This window comes from Dromiciops gliroides, chromosome 3 (assembly GCF_019393635.1).
Source record: "Dromiciops gliroides isolate mDroGli1 chromosome 3, mDroGli1.pri, whole genome shotgun sequence".
NCBI lineage: Eukaryota > Metazoa > Chordata > Mammalia > Microbiotheria > Microbiotheriidae > Dromiciops > Dromiciops gliroides.
This window is the reverse complement of record NC_057863.1, coordinates 561,669,992-561,688,596: the sequence shown is the minus strand read 5'-3', so window position 1 is coordinate 561,688,596 and position 18,605 is coordinate 561,669,992. Positions and strand designations below refer to the sequence as shown.

Here is an 18,605-nt window from a genome sequence, read left to right as displayed (position 1 = left end):
GTTTTCTCATCAGTAAAATGACTGTCATGAGGATGAATTGAGCTAATATTAGAAAGCACTTAGTTTCTTCCTTCTCTGCTGGGCCTTAAGTATTTAGCTAGTTAAGTATTTATCTGTTCATTCATTCATTCATTCATTTCTTTATTTATTTCTCCTACCTACCTATCTATCTATTATCTATTTATCTACCCATACATCCATTTATTTATCTATTCAGCTATCCATGTAGTCATTCATTCATTCATTCATTCATGTATTCATTTGTTCATTTATTCATTCATGTATTCATTTGTTCATTTATTCATTTAGTAAATGAGTATTTATTGAAGTGCCTATTATTGCCAGGCATTGTGCTAAGCACTAGAGATACAGAGAATGTCCCTGCTCTCAAGGAGTTCACAGTCTGATGAGGGAGACAAGAAAACAACTATGTACAAATGAGATTCATATGTGGTAAATTGGAGATAATCAATAGAGGGAAAGTAGCATCAGGAGAGGCTTCTTACAGAAGATGGGAGTTTATCTGGGACTGGAAGGAAGCCAGGGAACCCAGGGGCAAGGATGAGGAAGGAGAATATTCTAGTCATGAGGGTAAGCCAGTGGAAATGTCTGAAATCCGGAGACAGAGTGTCTTACGTGAGGAACACGCAGGAGGCCAGTGTCACTGGTCTAAGTAAGGCATGAGTACAGGAAAAGGTAGGGGGGGGGGCTGCAGCAAGTTGTGAAGACCTTCAATACCCTTCTTAGTGCTATAGAAATAGAACAATGACCCCTAAAGAAAGGGCAGGGGGCATCAAAATAGTCGTCAAAAACTTGTGATGCCCATGGGAGAAAGTGCATGATAAAATGTGCCATTTTAGAACTGGAAGGGACCTTGGAGATCATCCGGTACAATTCCTTCATTTTTATGGATGAAGAAATTGGGGCTTAGAGAGGGGAAGGAGTGTCTGCCCACACAAGTGGTTTTGGGGCAGAGCCAGCCCTGCAATTCACATCCCATCTTGACTCCCTAGTTCAGTGCTCTGTCATGTCGCCTGATAGAGGTTCCTCAAATGACAGAGTCCAAACTGAGGAAGATTTATCTGCATAAGGTGACCAGGATACAGGCACAACCAGTTTGTATTCAAGACTTGGGTTCTAGTTCTTTTGTCGTTTAGTTGTGTCTGATTCCTCGTGACCCCATATGGGGTTTTCTTGGAAAAGATACTGGAGCACTTTGCCATTTCTTTCTCCAGCACATTTAACAGATGAAGAAATTGAGGCAAACTGGGTTAAGTGACTTGCCCAGGGTCATATAGCTAGTGTCTAAGGACTGATTTGGATTCAGGTCTTCCTGACTCCAGGCCTGGTGCTTTATCCAGTGTGCCAACTTTCACAGAATTTATCAAAAAATCATCCCACAGGATCAATTGTCATTGTCTCACAGATTTAGAGATGGAAAGAATGTTTCCTCCATTGTGACATGATGTTGGGAATCTCTTCCAACTCTAAATCTTTATCCTAGATGTGTTTTTTCCCCTACATGCTATGAGTTCTTGATGTTTCAGCCTTCTTTGGGGGGGAGGGGGAGAAGGAGGTAGAGGGTGTAATTGTTCCATTTCTACACAACTAATAAATGAATACATACCCAAAGATTGGGTTGTTTTACCCACCTTCAGAAACAGGGCCCTAATAACTGGGGGGCATTTGAGAGTTCTGCCTCATTAGAAATTGGTGAGAGCCTCAGAGAAAACTCTGCCCCCACCAGTTACTTGGGATGTGCCAAAGGAAAAACCAAGCAGTGGATACTCAATAGTGCCTACTATTGCTTATACACAGTTCATATCTTCAACCTGTTGTCTGGGACCATCCTGTGTAGTCAGTGAAGGGAAAAGGAAGAAAGAGGGAATACTCAGCATCCTTCAAAGTTCCTGTACCACCACCTCTTGTCACTGACCAATTGAGCTGTTAATCGGCATTAGGCTGACCAGTGTTTTTATAACAATGATTTCAAATCCCTACTTAGCTGGCCTCGTGCTAATTGACAGCTTCAGCAGGCTGTGACCCTGATGAAAAGAATGAGGTGTGGCTCTTTCCCCCAAGTTCTTTATGTACTTCAATGACTGTTTGTGTTTGTGAAAACATTCCTGTATGTGGCTCTGCTGAGGTGATGGTGGTTGAATTCAGTTCGACGAGTACTATTTTGAAGCACCTGCCATATGTCAGGTACTTGGCCAAGTGTTAGAGAGAAAAAGATAAAAAAATGAAACACTTCCTTGAAGCAGCTTATATTCTACTTAGGGGAGCTCCCATTCTCCTGAATGGGACTCCAGTTCTTAATTACCCCCAGAGGTTCTTCCTTATTCTTAGGTGTAATGATATTTAACAGACATCCCCTCTCTCTACCACCATCATGCCACATAGATATCTGCCATTCTGCCAATACATTGGAGCTGTCAGGTAACTTGAAATGGATTTGCTGCTGACTTTTTTTGTTAAATGTTTCTCAATAGAGAAGTGATGTGGCCAGATCCATAAGGAATAATAGTTAATCAGGAAGCAGACTGAAGGATGGATGAAATGGGGTAGGCGGGTGGGTAATGAGGCTCTGAATTGGCTTGGCAGATGCGGAGATAAAAAGGAGAGTACAGATGTGAGAACTAGTGCAGATGCTAAATCATTAGGATGGAGCAACTTACATGTGGGAATGAGGTAGAGGGATAGCATGTAGGTGACAGAGGCTTCAGGCTTGAGTAACTGGAAAAGGTGGTGGTATCAGTAACAAGAATAGGGAAAATAGGAGGAAGAGTGAATTTCATGGTTGAAGGAAGATGAGTTCCATTTCCGATAGGTTGAGTTTGAGTTGCTAGCAAGACATCCAGGAGGAGATATTTAACAGGCAGCTGGAAATGAGAAATTGGAGCTCAGAAGAGCAATCAGAGCTGAAGTTACAAAGGTAAAGTCATCTTTATAGAAGTGATAATTTAAGCCATGGGAGTAGTTGAGCTTACTAAGAAGGAGACAGCAGAGAAAGGATTGAAGATGCTTCTTGGGGGACATACACACTTTAGGGGCAAGATGAGGAGGAAGAACCAGGGAAGGTGACTGAGGAGTAAGATAAGCAGGAGAATAAGGAGGAAGTACCATTGGAAGCCAAGAGAGGAAAGAATATCAAGAAGTGGGTGAAATATAATAATAGTTTTGGTTTTTATAGCACTTTAAAGTTTGTGGTGATTTTTAAAATTCTGAGAGTTTCTGGCTAATTTAATCATTTTACTAATAAAGCCAGCATGCTATTTAATTAAAGGATGGTCTTAGACCAAAGACTTCTCGTGGCAGTGAGCTAACAGTTTATATGCTCTTTGAAGAGTAGATGCTGCCAAGGGGTGCTAATCAACTCTGATTGATTAACACAAAGGGAAGTAGACTATATTAAAATGAGAGTCTTGGGGTACTTGACTTAGGTCACACAAATCAATTTCCATATCATCTGTCTTCACAAGGGAGAATCAACATTTTCCCATCCCTGTTTGAGCAAACACAATGAGCAGGAATACACCCATTAGCCCAAACTTTCTTTTACTGTCGGATTAGATCTTGGCCTTGATTGTTGTTTGTCCTTCTTCCCAAAGAGGACCATCTAGCAGTGAATTGGATTTAAGTGAGGGAGGGCTCTACAAAGTCACCAGCCTCACTCTCTCCTCCAGAGCTATCTGGGTCCAGTGGCAAGATATAGATAGATAGATAGATAGATAGATAGATAGATAGATAGATAGATAGATAGATAGATAGATAGATAGATAGATAATCAGCATGACTAGAGATGGTCCTGGATGTTTTAGGCAATTGGGGTTAAGTGACTTGCCTAGGGTCACACAGCTAGTAAGTCTGAGGTCGCATTTGACCTCAGGTCTTTCCAACTTCACAGCCAGTGCTCTAGGCACCTAGCTTCCCTTCTTGTGCTTGGTAAGTCTTTAAGAGAGATTCCCCACACTGGTAGGTTTCCACATGAGGACAGAGAAAAGGGAAAAAACCTTGGTCCTAATACAATAATTAGTTATTAAATACAAGATAGGAATGTCCATTTCTTACAAGTTACAAAGTGCTTTATATACATTATGTCATGAGATCCTCACAAATAGCCCTGGGAAGCAGGTGCTGCACATATTACTTATTCCCATTTTATAGATGGAAAAAGTGAGTCTCAGAAAACTGAAGTGACTTCATATAGTCTATAGACAGCAAAGTCAGGACTCTCTGTGCTGTATGTAAGAATCACAGCCTATTATTCTAAGGAGTAAAGATCATATAGGATTTTCTAAATTGGAGTAAGATCACAGGATACTAATGTGATATGCACATAAAACAATTATATGTCACCAGAACAATAATAGTACTCAGCTCTGGTCCTGGGATATCCAGTAATACCAACTAGGGAGATCATTGAAGGAAAACTAGTGAGCAGTGGCCATCTGTGTTTAATAGACCCCTGAATGTCCATGGCTCTTGCCTTTATGACATGCTTCTCAATCACTGTAGTTATACATGATCAAGGAAGTGCGTTTGAGTGCAAGGCTCTGTTGAGCGCTGAGTTTGTTTAGGGGTATCAAGGCTCCATTCCAGGGTTCCCAGTGGGCCCATCTGTAGGAGTGGGATCATAAAAACTGCAGTATAACAGGAGACCAATGGCCCAAGTAATCCTGTATCTGTCCCCAATCTCGGTCCACTGCACAGGAAAACCTAATACCCCAAGAACAAATCAAGTCACAAAGTCATCTACAAAAGAAGAGAAAATTTCTTCCTGTTGCCAATAACTAATCAACCTGTACCCTACAGTAAACAAGTAGATAAGACTCATAATTCTTATTCTATTAATGATAGGAAGTGGGACAACCATAGATGTTGTTGTGTTTTATTATTCAAGGAAGCTGATTGTAGAGTGGTACCCATGAGTCCTAGAGCATGATGTAATGGGTTTGGCAGAGATTTTTTATTCATGCATCTGCTGAATTAGTTTTTTCAATCCATAAGTTATCTGTCAGGGGGGGGGAATTTTCCTTGTGTGTAAGTGTAATGCATGAATGAATATATCCAATAAATTAACCCAGTATTTATTAGACATCTTTTGTTTTCAGATCATTGAGTTAGGTACTGATTCATATGAAAATTTAGAAAACACTGAGTTGCCTTCATGAAGCCTTATAGTCCAGAAAAGAGATGTTATATTTCTGTAAATAAAAATAATAAAAAATATGTTAGATTAAGACTATAAATTGTAGAGCAGATGTCAATCTGCTTCCAATGCTAATTAAACCACAGGAGTTTATAAGAGAAGTACAAATAAAGTGTTCAGTGAGTGTGGAGGGGGGAAGGTAATATCTGATTGTGTAGGATTGTGAAAGATTGCATGTGAATTAGACTTTAAAAGATGAGTAGGAATTCAGCAGGTAGAGAGAATAAAAAGGGTGGGGAAATACAGGTTGCTACTGGGGAGCCATCTAATCTGGGTAGTACATAGAAGGTGTAGAGAGAAATAGTATGTTTAGTTGTTTTTCAGTTGTGTCCAACTCTTCATGATCCCCTTTGTTGTTTTGTGTGGGTGTGGGTGTGTGTTGTTTTTTTGGCAGAGATACTGGAATTGTTTGCCATTTCTTTCTCCAGTTCATTTTACAGATATGGAAACTGAGGCATACAGGGTTAAGTTAGTTGCCCAGAGTCATACAACTAGTAAGTATCTGAGGACAGATTAAACTCAGGGAGAGGACTCTTCCTGACTCCAAGCATGGCACTCTATCCACTGTCCCACCTAGCTGTGAGAAAAGGATGAAAACATAGGGTAGTACCATAATATATGGAAAGCAAGGCTAAGGAGTTCAAATTTAGTAGTAATAGAAAGAAATTCTAAAGTTTTAGATAGAGGAGTGGTATGACCAGATCTAGACTACATGAATTTTAAAGGGGGAGGCTGGTCTTAGCAAGATCTGCTAGGAGGTTATAGTAGTAGTCCAAGTAGGTGGCAATTGTGGGGACAATACCAAGATGGTGCCTATGGAAAAAGAGGAATGAGAGAATTCTTGTACAGATGGAATTGACAGAACATGGTAATTGATTGGATATGGGAGGTGAGAAAGGGGGAAGAATCAAAGATAACAGCAAGATTTGAAATATGGAAGACCTAACGGTAGCACTGACAGAAACAATGAAATGACCAGATTTTGAGAGAAAGATAATAAGGCTGGTTTGGGACTTGCTGAGTTTGAAATGCCAATGGTATATCCTGCTAAATGGATAGGCCTTATAGGCAGAGAAGAGATCAGTTAAAGAAGTGGGGGAAGAACCAAGAAAATGTGGCATCTTGAGTCAGTAGAGGAGAGTATATTTATTGTGAAAGATGCAGTGGTCACCACTGTCATTTGTTTATGAAGTGATAAATAATGGAAAAAAAGGTCTCCCAGAGCAGTATGTCAGTGGAAAGGATACCTGATTGGAAAGTCGGTATACTTGGCCTGGAATCTTACTTCTACTAGGTCAAGTTCTTTTGATTTCTCTGGATTTCGATCTCTGCATCTAAAATGGGAATGGGGAGTTGGTGACTCACAATGTCTCTTCCAACTCTAGAAATGAATATGTTATTGGTGATCTTTGAGAAAGTGCTTTCAATATTGAAATGAGAAGATGTAAGAGGATGGGGAAAAAAAGATTGTTGAAAGGACAGGATTGAAAACCATATGGTCATGAATTTTTACAGCTGGAAGGAATCTTAGACACTGCCTAGTCCAAACCCCTTATTTTGCAGATGAGGAATTTGAGGCCCAAAGAAGATAAATGTCTTGCTAAAGGTTTACACATCCAGTAAGTGTGAGATGCAGGATTTGAAACCACATGTTTTTGGCTCCAAGTGCCAAACTCTATCCATTATGTCATACTGCTTCTCCATTGCATAACAGAGATGGTAGCTGGAATAAAATCCTAAAGCAGATAAGAAACGATAGAATCAAGTAGCATTAGGAATTAACTTTAGCAAAAAGTAGGGTTACCTTTTGTTCTAAAATTGGAAGAGAAGGAACAGAGAACAGAAGATCATTCTAAAGAGTTTTGAAGAGTTGACCAGTTGTGAAAAGACGGCTTAGAAGTATGGCAGGAGGGGACTGCTGTGCTGGGGTGGGAGTGGAGCCCAACCCTGTGGTCATGCTGACACAGATCCAGCCTCAGGCAGGTCACACCAGAAAAATTTACCCCTAGAACCTCTGAATTGGCTGTAGCACCAGTGTCTTCTGGAACTAAGCTGACAGTCTGGTGAGAGGGTCAAGAAGTTGGCCAGGGGGAGATTACAGGGGTCTCTGCTGGAGCTGAGGCAGAATTCAGTTGTTCTACTTCAGCTGAGAACCAGGAAGCAATTTTGAGTGTCAGGCCCAGGTCGGGGAGGAGTGCAGGCTAGCCAGGAGCTTGCAACCACAGCAAACAAAATTTTGTTTCCTGGTTGTATAGTAAGTAGGCTTGGGGTCATTTACAGACCAGGGCACAGGCCAGGCAAGTGAAGAACCTGCCCCTCCTTAAATTGTACTACCTTGTGCCCCCTGAAGCTTGGGACAGTACATCTTGGAAGCAGTGCCCCACTTTAAGAAGGAGTTAAAAGTCGGGGCAGCTAGGTGGTGCAGTGGATAAAGCACCGGCCCTGGATTCAGGAGTACCTGAGTTCAAATCCGGCCTCAGACACTTGACATGTACTAGCTGTGTGACCCTGGGAAAGTCACTTAACCCCCATAGTCCCGCAAAAAAAAAAAAAAGGGAGTTAAAAGTCAAGAAATAGGCAGGCAAAATGAGGAGACAGAGAAAGATGCAGACCATAGAAAGTTTAGTGAAAAGGGAGATCAAGGCGCGCCCTCGGTAGAGGATAGCAACATCAGGCCTCCTACATTCCAAGCTTCCAAGAAAAGTATGAATTGGTCTCAGGCCATAGAAGCACTCAAAAAGGATTTTGAAGATAAAGTAAGAGAGGTAGAGGAAGAAATGAGAGTGATGCAGGAAAGTCATGAAAAAAGTCAACAGCTTGAAACGCCAAATGGAAAAGGTCTCTGAAGAAAACAATTGCATAATAATTAGGATTGAACAAATGGAAGCTAGTGACTTTATGAGAAACCAAGAGATAATAAAGCAAATCCCAATGAATAAAAAAAAAATAGAGGGCAATGTGAAATATCTTCTTGGAATAATAGCTGACCTGGAAAATAGATCCAGGAGAGATAATTTGAAAACTATTGGACTACCTGAAAACCATGATCAAGGAAAGAGCTTAGACATCATCTTCTTGGAAATTGTCAGGGAAAATTGCCCTGATATTCTAGAAGCAGAAGGTAAAATAGAAATTGAAAGAATTCACTAATCACTTCCTGAAAGAGATCCCAAAATGAAAAGTCCCAGGAATATTATAGCCAAATTCCAGAGCTCCCAGGTCAAGGAGGAAATATTGCAAGTAGCAAGAAAGAAACAATTTAAGTACTGTGGAGCCACAGTCAGGATAGCACAAGATCTAGTAGCTTCTACATTAAAGGATCAGAGAGCATAGAATATGGTATTCCAGAGGGCAAAGGAATTGGGATTACAACCAACAATCACCTACCCAGCAAAACTGTATATAATCTTCCAGGGGGAAAATGGGACTTCAATGAAAAAGAGGATTTTCAGGTATTTGTGATGATGACAAAATATATGGTACTTATTTTATTGGGCTCTTGTGAAGAAAATTCTTTGTCAGATATTAGGTACCATATAAATGTTATCTATTACTGTTGTTTCAATAATCAAACTCATGGGCTTATCATAAGGAAATCTCTCTTTAAAGTACTATATAGGGGCAGCTGGGTGGCGCAGTGGATAGAGCACTGGCCCTAGATTCAGGAGTACCTGAGTTCAAATCCGACCTCAGATACTTGACACTTACTAGCTGTGTGACCCTGGGCAAGTCACTTAACCCCCATTGCCCCACAAAAAAAAAAAGTACTATATAAATGTAGTTTACTATAAAAAAATGATGAGTAGGATGCTATCAGAAAAACCTGGAAAAACCTACATGAACTGATGCAAAGTAAAATGTACCAGATACAAAATAACAGCAATATTGTAAGATGATCTGCTGTGAATAACTTGGTTATTTTCAGCAATGAAATGATCCAAGACAACTCTAAAGGTCTTATGAAAAATGCAGTCCATCTACAGAGAGAGAACTTATGGTGTCTGAATACAGATTGAAGAATAATTTTTTTTTTAGTTCCTTTATCAGAAGTTTTGTTTTTGTCCATTTTCTTTCACAGTTTGGCTAAGGTGAAAATGTTTTGCTGACTGCTCATGTATAGCTTATATTGAATTGCTTGGGTTCTTGGCAGGCAGGGAGGGAGGAAGAGAATTTGGAACAGAAAGTTTTAAAATATTGATGTGAAAATATGTATTTTACATGTAATTTGGGAAAATAAAATTCTAAATATTGAAATACAAAAAAAAATGAATGGACCAGTTATGTTGAGAGAATTTCTTTAATGGTTTTTGGAAAAGGAAACTAAGGAGAATGGAGAAGTTGAGGAGAAAGGAAAAATTTTTAAACAGTTGCTGTGGGTAATGAGCTAAGACCCCTTCGGCAGTTCCATGAGATCAAAAACATTTTCATAATAATATTAAGACATTTTAATTTCTAAATATGGCAAATATTGATAGATATAAACACATAAACCAAAGTTCTTTTGGGAGGATCTTTAATTTTTGGACCTGAGGTTTTAAAAATTGATAATTTCTGATTTTTGACATTTTGATTTCATTTAATTTTTAATTTATGGAATAAAACAAGCATATCTATAATATAGTATAATAAAAAAGATGATTTCACATGAAGCTGAAAATCTATTATGTACACCTTGATATTCCTTTTCAATATATAATAAAGTTAACATATAAATTTCTTTTTTCTTCTTCTCTTCCTCCCCCAGATAATAAATAATTAATAATTGATAATTGCTGATTCAGAGTGACTGAAAGAGCAGATACATATTGTGCAGTCAAACAATCAATCATCAAGAATGTATTAAGCTTTTGCCATATGCCAGGCACTGTGCTAAGTACTGGGGAGTCACAGAAAGGTCAAAAATAGTAGGAAGACTATTAAATTAGACAGGTAGCGTTAGGTCAGATGACACAGGGCCCTGAAAGCCAGGGAGAAGCATTTAGACTTGAAATATTAGACATGAATCGTTAAGAGACAAGTCTACAAGTAAAAAACAAAACCCCCTGATTTGTCCAAGCTCAGTCCAGGGCCTAAATATCCCCTACAAACATTCTGATGGGTTTTATAACCTGATCACAAGACCAGAAAACTTTACATTGATGATGTGACACTCTTACATTCTGCAGATATTTTTGTCCACTTTGAATGACCTTTGTAGAGTTTTGTTCTGGATGGTTGGATTCCATGCATGGATTAAAACGGATATGCATTTTTGGCTAAAGACCAAGTAAAGAGCAATGCCCATAGGGAGGAAAGGAAAAATAAGCAAATTTATCAATGCTTTCTGATGAGCTCCTAATTTTCAGAGCCAATTTTTGTTAAATAAGCCCTTTTGTCTTGATTAAAGCTACAAGTCCGCAAAAGCAAGCCTGACCCCCTGAAGTAAAATTCAAAATTTATGGAAATTCAAATGTACTTTCATTTTTTAATGGTTATAATCGAGGCTAAAAAGTATTTATAAATTGACAGAAGGTTTACAGTAAACTGAGGTATATACAAGAGAACCAAGCCATGGCCTTTTGCTAGTTTAGGCCAAGAAAGGGACTAATAATAAATTTCCTCTTGGTGTACTGTGAGTGCATAGACTAGCAATCAACTTAATCCCCATTGTTTCTGGGATATTACCTATCCTGTTGACTCACCATTTAATTCTATGTTTCATTTCCTCAGTCTCTAATAGTAATTGCTATTATTTATAGACAGCTCATTGAAATCTGCTTGATCATAGCCACCTGGAGAGAACCATTAGCCCTGGCTGCCGTCAAAGACCCAGTTTAACTCCTACCTTTTGCAGGAGGTCTTTCCCAGGCCCACCTCCAGTCCCTTCCCTCTGACATTACCTTCTATCTACCTTTTAAAAAATATTTTGTATGTACCTACTTCTTTACATATTATCTCCCCCATTAAAAGGTAAGCTCCTTGACAACTGGGTCCCTGTGTTGGCCTTTCTTTGTATCCCCAGCTCTTAGAAATCTGCCTAGAACATGGTAAAAAAAATATTATATAATAGTAATTAAAAAGTGCTCAATAAATACATGTTTATGACCCACTGACTGACTGACTAATTTATTGATCCTGACTGGAGAGTGGAGAATGGACAAGCCTCTGTCTATATGGGATTACTTTAGCTTCCTTTGCCTTTTGAAGTCACAAAATTCAAGTTCTCACATCTCATAAACACCTTCTAGAAACACAGAATCTTATAGTTCTAAGAGATATGATATAGCATCTATTCCACCTATTGCCTAAAGAATGATTCTCCTCTACGGTATATCTAACAAGCGATCTTTCAGACCTCCAGGCATGAGAAATTGATTGGTGGGTTCTTTGTTGTATTCTTCTGCTAGCTCAAGTTATAAGCATCTTAACATTGACCTTATATGTCTTCTTACACAGTATGTTCACATAAACACCTATTTATTTAGTGCCTACTATGGACAAAGGGAGACAGCTAGATGGCCCAGTGGATAGAACTCTGGGCCCGGAGTCAGGAAGACCTGAGTTCAGTCTGGCCTCAGACACTTACTAGTCATTTGACAAGTCATTTAACTTCTCCTTGCCTAAGAAGCATCTAGGTGGCCCAGTGGACAAAGTACTGGTCCTGGACTTAGGAAGACCTAAATTCAAATGTGATCTCAGACACTTACTAGCTTTTTTTGTTGTTGTTTTTTTTTTTTGTGGGGCAATGAGGGTTAAGTGACTTGCCCAGGGTCACACAGTTAGTAAGTGTCAAGTGTTTAAGGATGGATTTGAACTCAGGTCCTCCTGAATCCAGGTCCGGTGCTTTATTCACTGTATCACCTAGCTGCCCCACTTAATAGCTTTGTGACCCTGGAAAAGGCACTTACCCTCTATTTGCCTTAATCCACTGGAGAAGGAAATGGCAAATCACTCCAATATCTTTACCAAAAAAATCCCCAATGGACAATATGGTCCTTGAAGTCACAAAGAGTTGGACACAACTGAATGACTGGACAAAATGAGCAAGGTCCTGGAGTTGCAAAGAGGTGAGGGAAGAGAATAAACATTCTCATAGTGCCCATTCTGTGCTAAGCACTGTGATGGATATCATTTGTATGCTTTAATAAATGTTTAATGCCCAAAGACTGGTGCTAAAGCTTCTAATTTAAGGCGATCACACAATATAGATTTTAAACATCACAGCACATTAGAATTATAATTTCATTTGGTCCTTTTAACAACCCTGGAATGTATGGTTAGAATCTCCATTGTTACAGATGAGTAAACTTGAGGTAGGCAGAGATTAAGCGATTTACCCATAGAGTCACACAGCTAATAATTGCCCTTACATTAATATATTAATATAATTTAATATAAATACATCAATCAATTAATTGTACTACTAATAATATATTATATATAATAAGAGTTACAATAGCTAACATTTATGCAGCCCTTTAAAATTTAAAGCTTTATCCTCTATGTTACAGCTGCCTGTAAAGGCAAGAAGAAAACAGCCCCTTAGTTTTGAAGAGCCCTAAATGATTCTTAGAAAGACAATGTATTATGGAAGAGTCAGCCTCAGTTAGGAAGTTGTAGGACTGTTCAAGTCCCACCCTTAATATGAACTGACTGTGTGACCCTGGGCAAGTCACTTAATCCTTAAGCTGTAGGTAGGTTGCTGACACCTCTAAGTCCCTCAAAATTAGTTTCCCTCTTGGACATGACCCATTTTGACATTCTTAGAGTTTTAGCCTCATTTGCAGAGGGGAAGATTTCTGTATAGGGTCCCTAACATACTCTAGACTTGATACAATTGGTAAAGTCACAGTTGTGAGCTGGAAATTAATTTACAAAGCCCTCTGGTGATGAAGTGAGTATTTGTGTAATAATTCATGGTTAACTAGTCACTCTGTGAGAGTTTGCTGGTTATTTTTTTTCCCCAAGGAGCAGGTAGTAAGTGCTACATAAAGGTATGGAAACAATTGTCACATCAATACATGCATCTAACTTGAAGAAGGAGGCACCACAGCTGCCCAGAAGCCTGGAGAGCTGAGGTTGCCCCCAAATCAGGTTCAGTGCAAAAAGAAGTCCCTGGATTTCTTTTTAATCCTGAAATCACCAGTCACTAAACTGTTTCAGTTTTTCTTCAAAGTACAAAAGGACTTGGTGGCAGTCATCCAAGAATAACAATTAGCCCTCCAGAAGGCAGTGAGTAATTATTAAAAGCCACAATGGCAGCTAACAAGGATGATGTCATAATTAGACCCCTGGGCTTAATAGGGATCCCCAGGGTCCAATCATAGGCAGTCAAATTCTTGAGAAGGGTGAAGAACAATTGAGTTGCTTAATGATATTTTTTTGAAAGCACCCACTCTGTGGGGGCAGCGGCCCCATACAAAGGGATTAAGGGACAAATACTATTCCCAATTGGAGGAGCTGGTGGCCAGCACCTAGAGATTTATTGAACTGATGACCCTGAACCCAGACATTGCAAAAAGGGTTGGGGCGGGGCAGGGAAGGGTTTCTGAATCACCTTCTTACATCTGTAAGAATTCTTAGCAATCTATCTTGCCTATACTTCCAGCTATTTTCCTGGCTGAAGTGCTTTGAAATGTTCCAGATTTTAGGTAATGTTTCTTTTCTAGAGATAGAAAAATACCTTGGATTAATCATGATTCATGTGGAATAGACTGAAGATCTGGTATTCCTAGCCTAAGGTTTCCATGGATAGATTTCAAAGGATCTATGAACTTGGATGAAGGGGGAAATTACACCTTTATTTTCACAAGCTTCTAACTAAATTTTAGCATTTATTTCAATTATTTCGAAGCCTGATTCAGATTCTCTGGCTTCACCAGATTACCAATGGGTTCCGGGGCACAAAAAAAGGTTAAGAACCTTGCTCTAGATAGAGAAGCAACATGACACTGATTTGTAGTTAGGACCTGAATTCAAATCCCAATTCTGCTATTTATGACCTTGGGTAAGTCTACCAACTAAGCTTCAATTTCCTTATCTGTAAAAGGAGGGAGTTAGACCATATATTCTCTAAGGTACTATCTAGTTCTGAATCCTATGACCCTAGATCCTAAGCCTTTTCTAGCCCTTCTCAACAATCAAGAATTCACACACACCTACGATTAATTAAATTCCATAAACATTAATTTAAACCTCTACCTGCAATGACAGAAAGTTAGGTCTCCTTGTTGGAATGTAATTTCCATGAAAGTAAGGATTGTTTCATTCTTTGTCCTTTTATCTCCAGCATCTAGCCAAAGTGCTGAATAAATAGCCTGTTCATTGATTGATTGTAAAAAACCAAAAGCAACTAAGGAGTTGTAATGCAAGGAGACAGATTTGACTTTGTAAATATCACTGAAACTTGGTGTTATGAGACCCATGTCTGGAATATGACTCAAAATGAACAATATAGGTAAAGGGGGAAAGGAAACATTTTATTTAAAAGAATATACTTGTGTGGAGAAATCTTGGAACCTCCATAACAGTATGTATGTATGTATGTATGTATGTATGTATGTATATAAATATACATACATATACTGTAAGGAATTGATTGTGATTTGGAGTTTTTATAACCCCATCTTTGCTTCATCATGGTCAGACAGAAAAGATGCAAGCTTTAAAATCCTAAGAGAAGATAGGTGTGTACTTTAAGAGATTATGGAACAAACAACACAAAGAATATTTATTGAGTCAAAGTATCAAACTAAGTACCTAACCCCCACCTAGGAGTTCCCCCCATGCCCACATGGGCCTGGCCAAATTATAATGGGGACAGCCCAGGGGGTATGTTAAACCAATTAGAGACTAAGCATTGCTATAGAACCACCCTTCCTGTGAGAGAGGGAGGAAGGGGGAGAGGAGAGACTCCCAGAGAGGGACGGTAAAGGAAGGTAGAGACAGAGGGAGAGAGGAGCTGGTGTGTGTTTGATTTTCAAACCTAACCAGGAGATACTGCAAAGCTGCTTCCCCTTAAAACTGCAGATTCCAGGGATGGCTCATTAAGCCAGCTGAGCTGGAAACAAGTTTGGGATTTGAGTTAGTTTTTGGCAGATCCAAGCTGTTCTGAGTAGCTGAGGAAGCAGAGCTTATTCCAGGTACCTGGAGGCCTTTTTTACCCAAGAGATTTAGATTCTAACTATCTGGGAAGTGGGTGGTATTTTTCCCTTTCTCTATCCCCTTTCTCATTGTCCCTAGCTTTATTAACTCCACTTGTGTTGTAAATTTTGTTACCATTAATAAAACCTGATTTGTTTGTGAAAAAGAGGCTGTTAATCTCCTTTCTTATTAGTCTGGGAGACATAACTGGAAAGGAGGCAGTTCGGAGAAGGGGAAACTCTGGACCTAGAGGCCCCCCATTATTTTCTAAACCCCAATAATATGGTGAGCCACCCAATTAACTCCCCATACTAAATTTGCCCTGGACAATGCATATACATATATTCTGACATGTACCATATAGTTTGGGAGAGAAGATTTCAATGACTTCAGAATAAGAATAGGTAGATCTTATGAACTAAAATTCCTTAGGGAAAGGCAGCCCAGAAAGATTAAGGAGTTCTTAAGAATAAAATTTGGAAATCATAGAGAAACTGTTCTAATGAAGAAGAAAAAGGTCAGTTTTCTTAAGAGACATATGCATGCACAGGGAATTCACAAGGCAAGCTAGATTTTAGAGGATAGAAGCAAGGATTGGTATCAGAGGATGAATACAGATGTGTGGCATTAAAATTTAGGAAGATTGTTTAGAGTTGCCTACAAAATAAAATTTAAACTATTCCGTTTAGCTTTTAAAGCCCTATACATGACTAAAAATTGGAAATCAAGGAGATTGAGGAATAGTAAAACAAGCTGTGGTATATAGTTGTAATGAAAATTGTTGTGCTATAAGAAATGATGGGGCAGCTAGGTGGCGCAGTGGATAGAGCACCAGCCCTGGAGTCAGGAGTACCTGAGTTCAAATTCGGCCTCAGACACTTAACACTTACTAGCTGTGTGACCTGGGCAAGTCACTTAACCCCAATTGCCTCACACACACACATACAAAGAAATGACAAACAGGATGATTTCAGAAAAACATGAAAAGACTTACATGAATTTATGCAAAGTGAAATGAACAGAACCAGGAGAACATTGTACACAGAAAGAGCAATATTGTTTGATGAAGAACTGTGAATGACTTAACTATTTTTAACAATACAATGATCCAAGACAATCCCAAAGGACTAATGATAAAGCAAACTTTCCACCTCCAAAGAAAGAACACAGACTGAAACATGCTATTTTCACTTTATTTCATTTTTTCTTTTATTCGAGTTTTCTTATACAAAATGACTGATATGGTAATATTTTACATAACTGTACATGTATAACCTATAACCTGATTACTCATTACCTCAGGGAGGAGGAAGGGGAGGGAACAAAGGAGGTGATTAGGGGGAAATGATGACCTATGTATATACAGACCAAGCATAAGTCAATTTAGAAAAATTTAGACACTTTTTCTGTAGTTCAAAAATTTTAAATACTTAAAGAAATGAGCTTTAAAAAAGAATGTAAGCTCATTTTGAATAGTGACTATTTCATTCTTTGTACTTGTGTTCCTATAAGCACATAATAGGTGCTTAATAAATATTTGTTGATTGATTTGACAATTCCATGGTTTTGGAATCAGAACTGGTTGAATGACTAGACCCAAAGAGTATTCATTCATTAATGGTTGGATGTCAGATTGGAAGGAGGCTTCCAGTGGTGTACTCAGGTATTTGAGCTTTAGCTATTTTGTTTTAATTGATCACTTGTAAAAGTATAGATGGCATGCATGCATTTCCCCCCATGTCACTCTTACAATCGAGTGACCCTTGCCTCTTTGCTATTCCCTAAAGAAAACCATCCAACTCTTCTTGACTTTGGCTGGCCTCCACATGCCTGGAATGTCCTTCTTCCTCACCTCCACCTCCTTAATTCTCTGTCTTTAAGGTCTAGCTAAAATCCTATCTTCTACACAAAGTCTTTTCCCATCTCCCCCTTACTTCTAGTTCCTTCCCTCTATCGATTATCTCCAATTTATCATGTATTTATCTTGTTTATACATAATTGTCTACATGTTGCCTCCCAATTAGATCGTGAGCTCTTTGAAAGCAAGGATATCAGGGCAGCTAGGTGGTGCAGTGGATAAAGCACGACCCTGGATTCAGGAGGAACTGAGTTCAGATCCAGCCTCAAACACTTGCCACTTACTAGCTGTGTGACCCTGGGCAAAGTCACTTAACCCTCATTGTCCCACAAAAAAAAAAAAAACAAAAAAACATCTTCTATCTTTCTTTGTATCCCCAGCACTTAGAATAGTGCCTGCACTTAGTAGGTTCATAATAAATATTTATCAATAGACTGACATGCTTATCAAATTTGCAGATGGGAAGGCTAGCGAACACACTGTATAGTTGTCAGGATCCAATACTGAGAGTGATTTATTAGGGGAACCATGGGGACCAAATCTTAATCCAATCCCCTGCAGTGAGTATGCACTATCTCACCAAATTTTGCACCTCCTGGGGAGTGCTGGCCCAAGACCTCTCCTGTGTTGCTTTTCTCATTTCTCACACCAGTTCTACCTATCTTCAAATCTAACTAGAAAGAATCTCAAAGGCTACCTAGTTTAACCTATACCTAACCAATATAGAAATATCCCTAACAAGTAGCCGTTTTGAATACCTCCAGAAACAGGGACCTGGCTCTTTCCAGAGGTAGTCTATTATGCTTTTGTTCTGATTGTTAGGGCTGGGGCGGGGAGTGGTGGTAGGGTTATTCTGTGCCTCAAGTCTAGAATCAATTGTCTTTCTGCCGCTCCCATTCATTGCTCCCAGTTCTGCCCTCTAGGGCCAAGCAAAACTGTACTCATCCTTCTTATAAGTGATAGTTTTTCTTTTTTTCTTCTTTTTTTTTTGGTAAAAGTTATTTTAATTCAGACATTAAAAATACCACGGAGGTAAACCACATAAAACAAAATTTTTGCTAAGTGAACAAAGCTTAAAGCTTCCCACCCCCAAACTTGTCCATCAAGCTTGAAGCAGTAAATGTCTTCCAGAAGTATTCAGCCACCAACAATGATGTTGTTAATAGGCATATGAATCAATTTAACACAAAAAATCAATGAATCCCATTATAGCAAAGCCAACTGCTGTTGCCATAACTATCTTCTGGAATTCTTTTCTATCTGGTTTGGTACATCTTTTGACAAGCCGAATTGAGTCCCTTACAAACTGCTGACTAGGATCAACAAATTGCATTACCTGATCCATGGCTATCTGCACAACTGATGCTCCAGACCCAAAGGACATGTAACCACTCTGATAGTTTTTCATATTCC

The 18,605-nt window shown here is 39.0% G+C and overlaps 1 protein-coding gene and 1 pseudogene across 1 annotated transcript in view; one reads left to right on the top strand and one right to left on the bottom strand.

The window, feature by feature from the left end:
- Positions 1–18,605, top strand: part of ME3 (malic enzyme 3) — a 341,867-nt gene that overhangs the window by 143,503 nt on the left and 179,759 nt on the right. The window lies entirely within an intron of this gene.
- Positions 18,330–18,537, bottom strand: LOC122750917 (annotated as a pseudogene).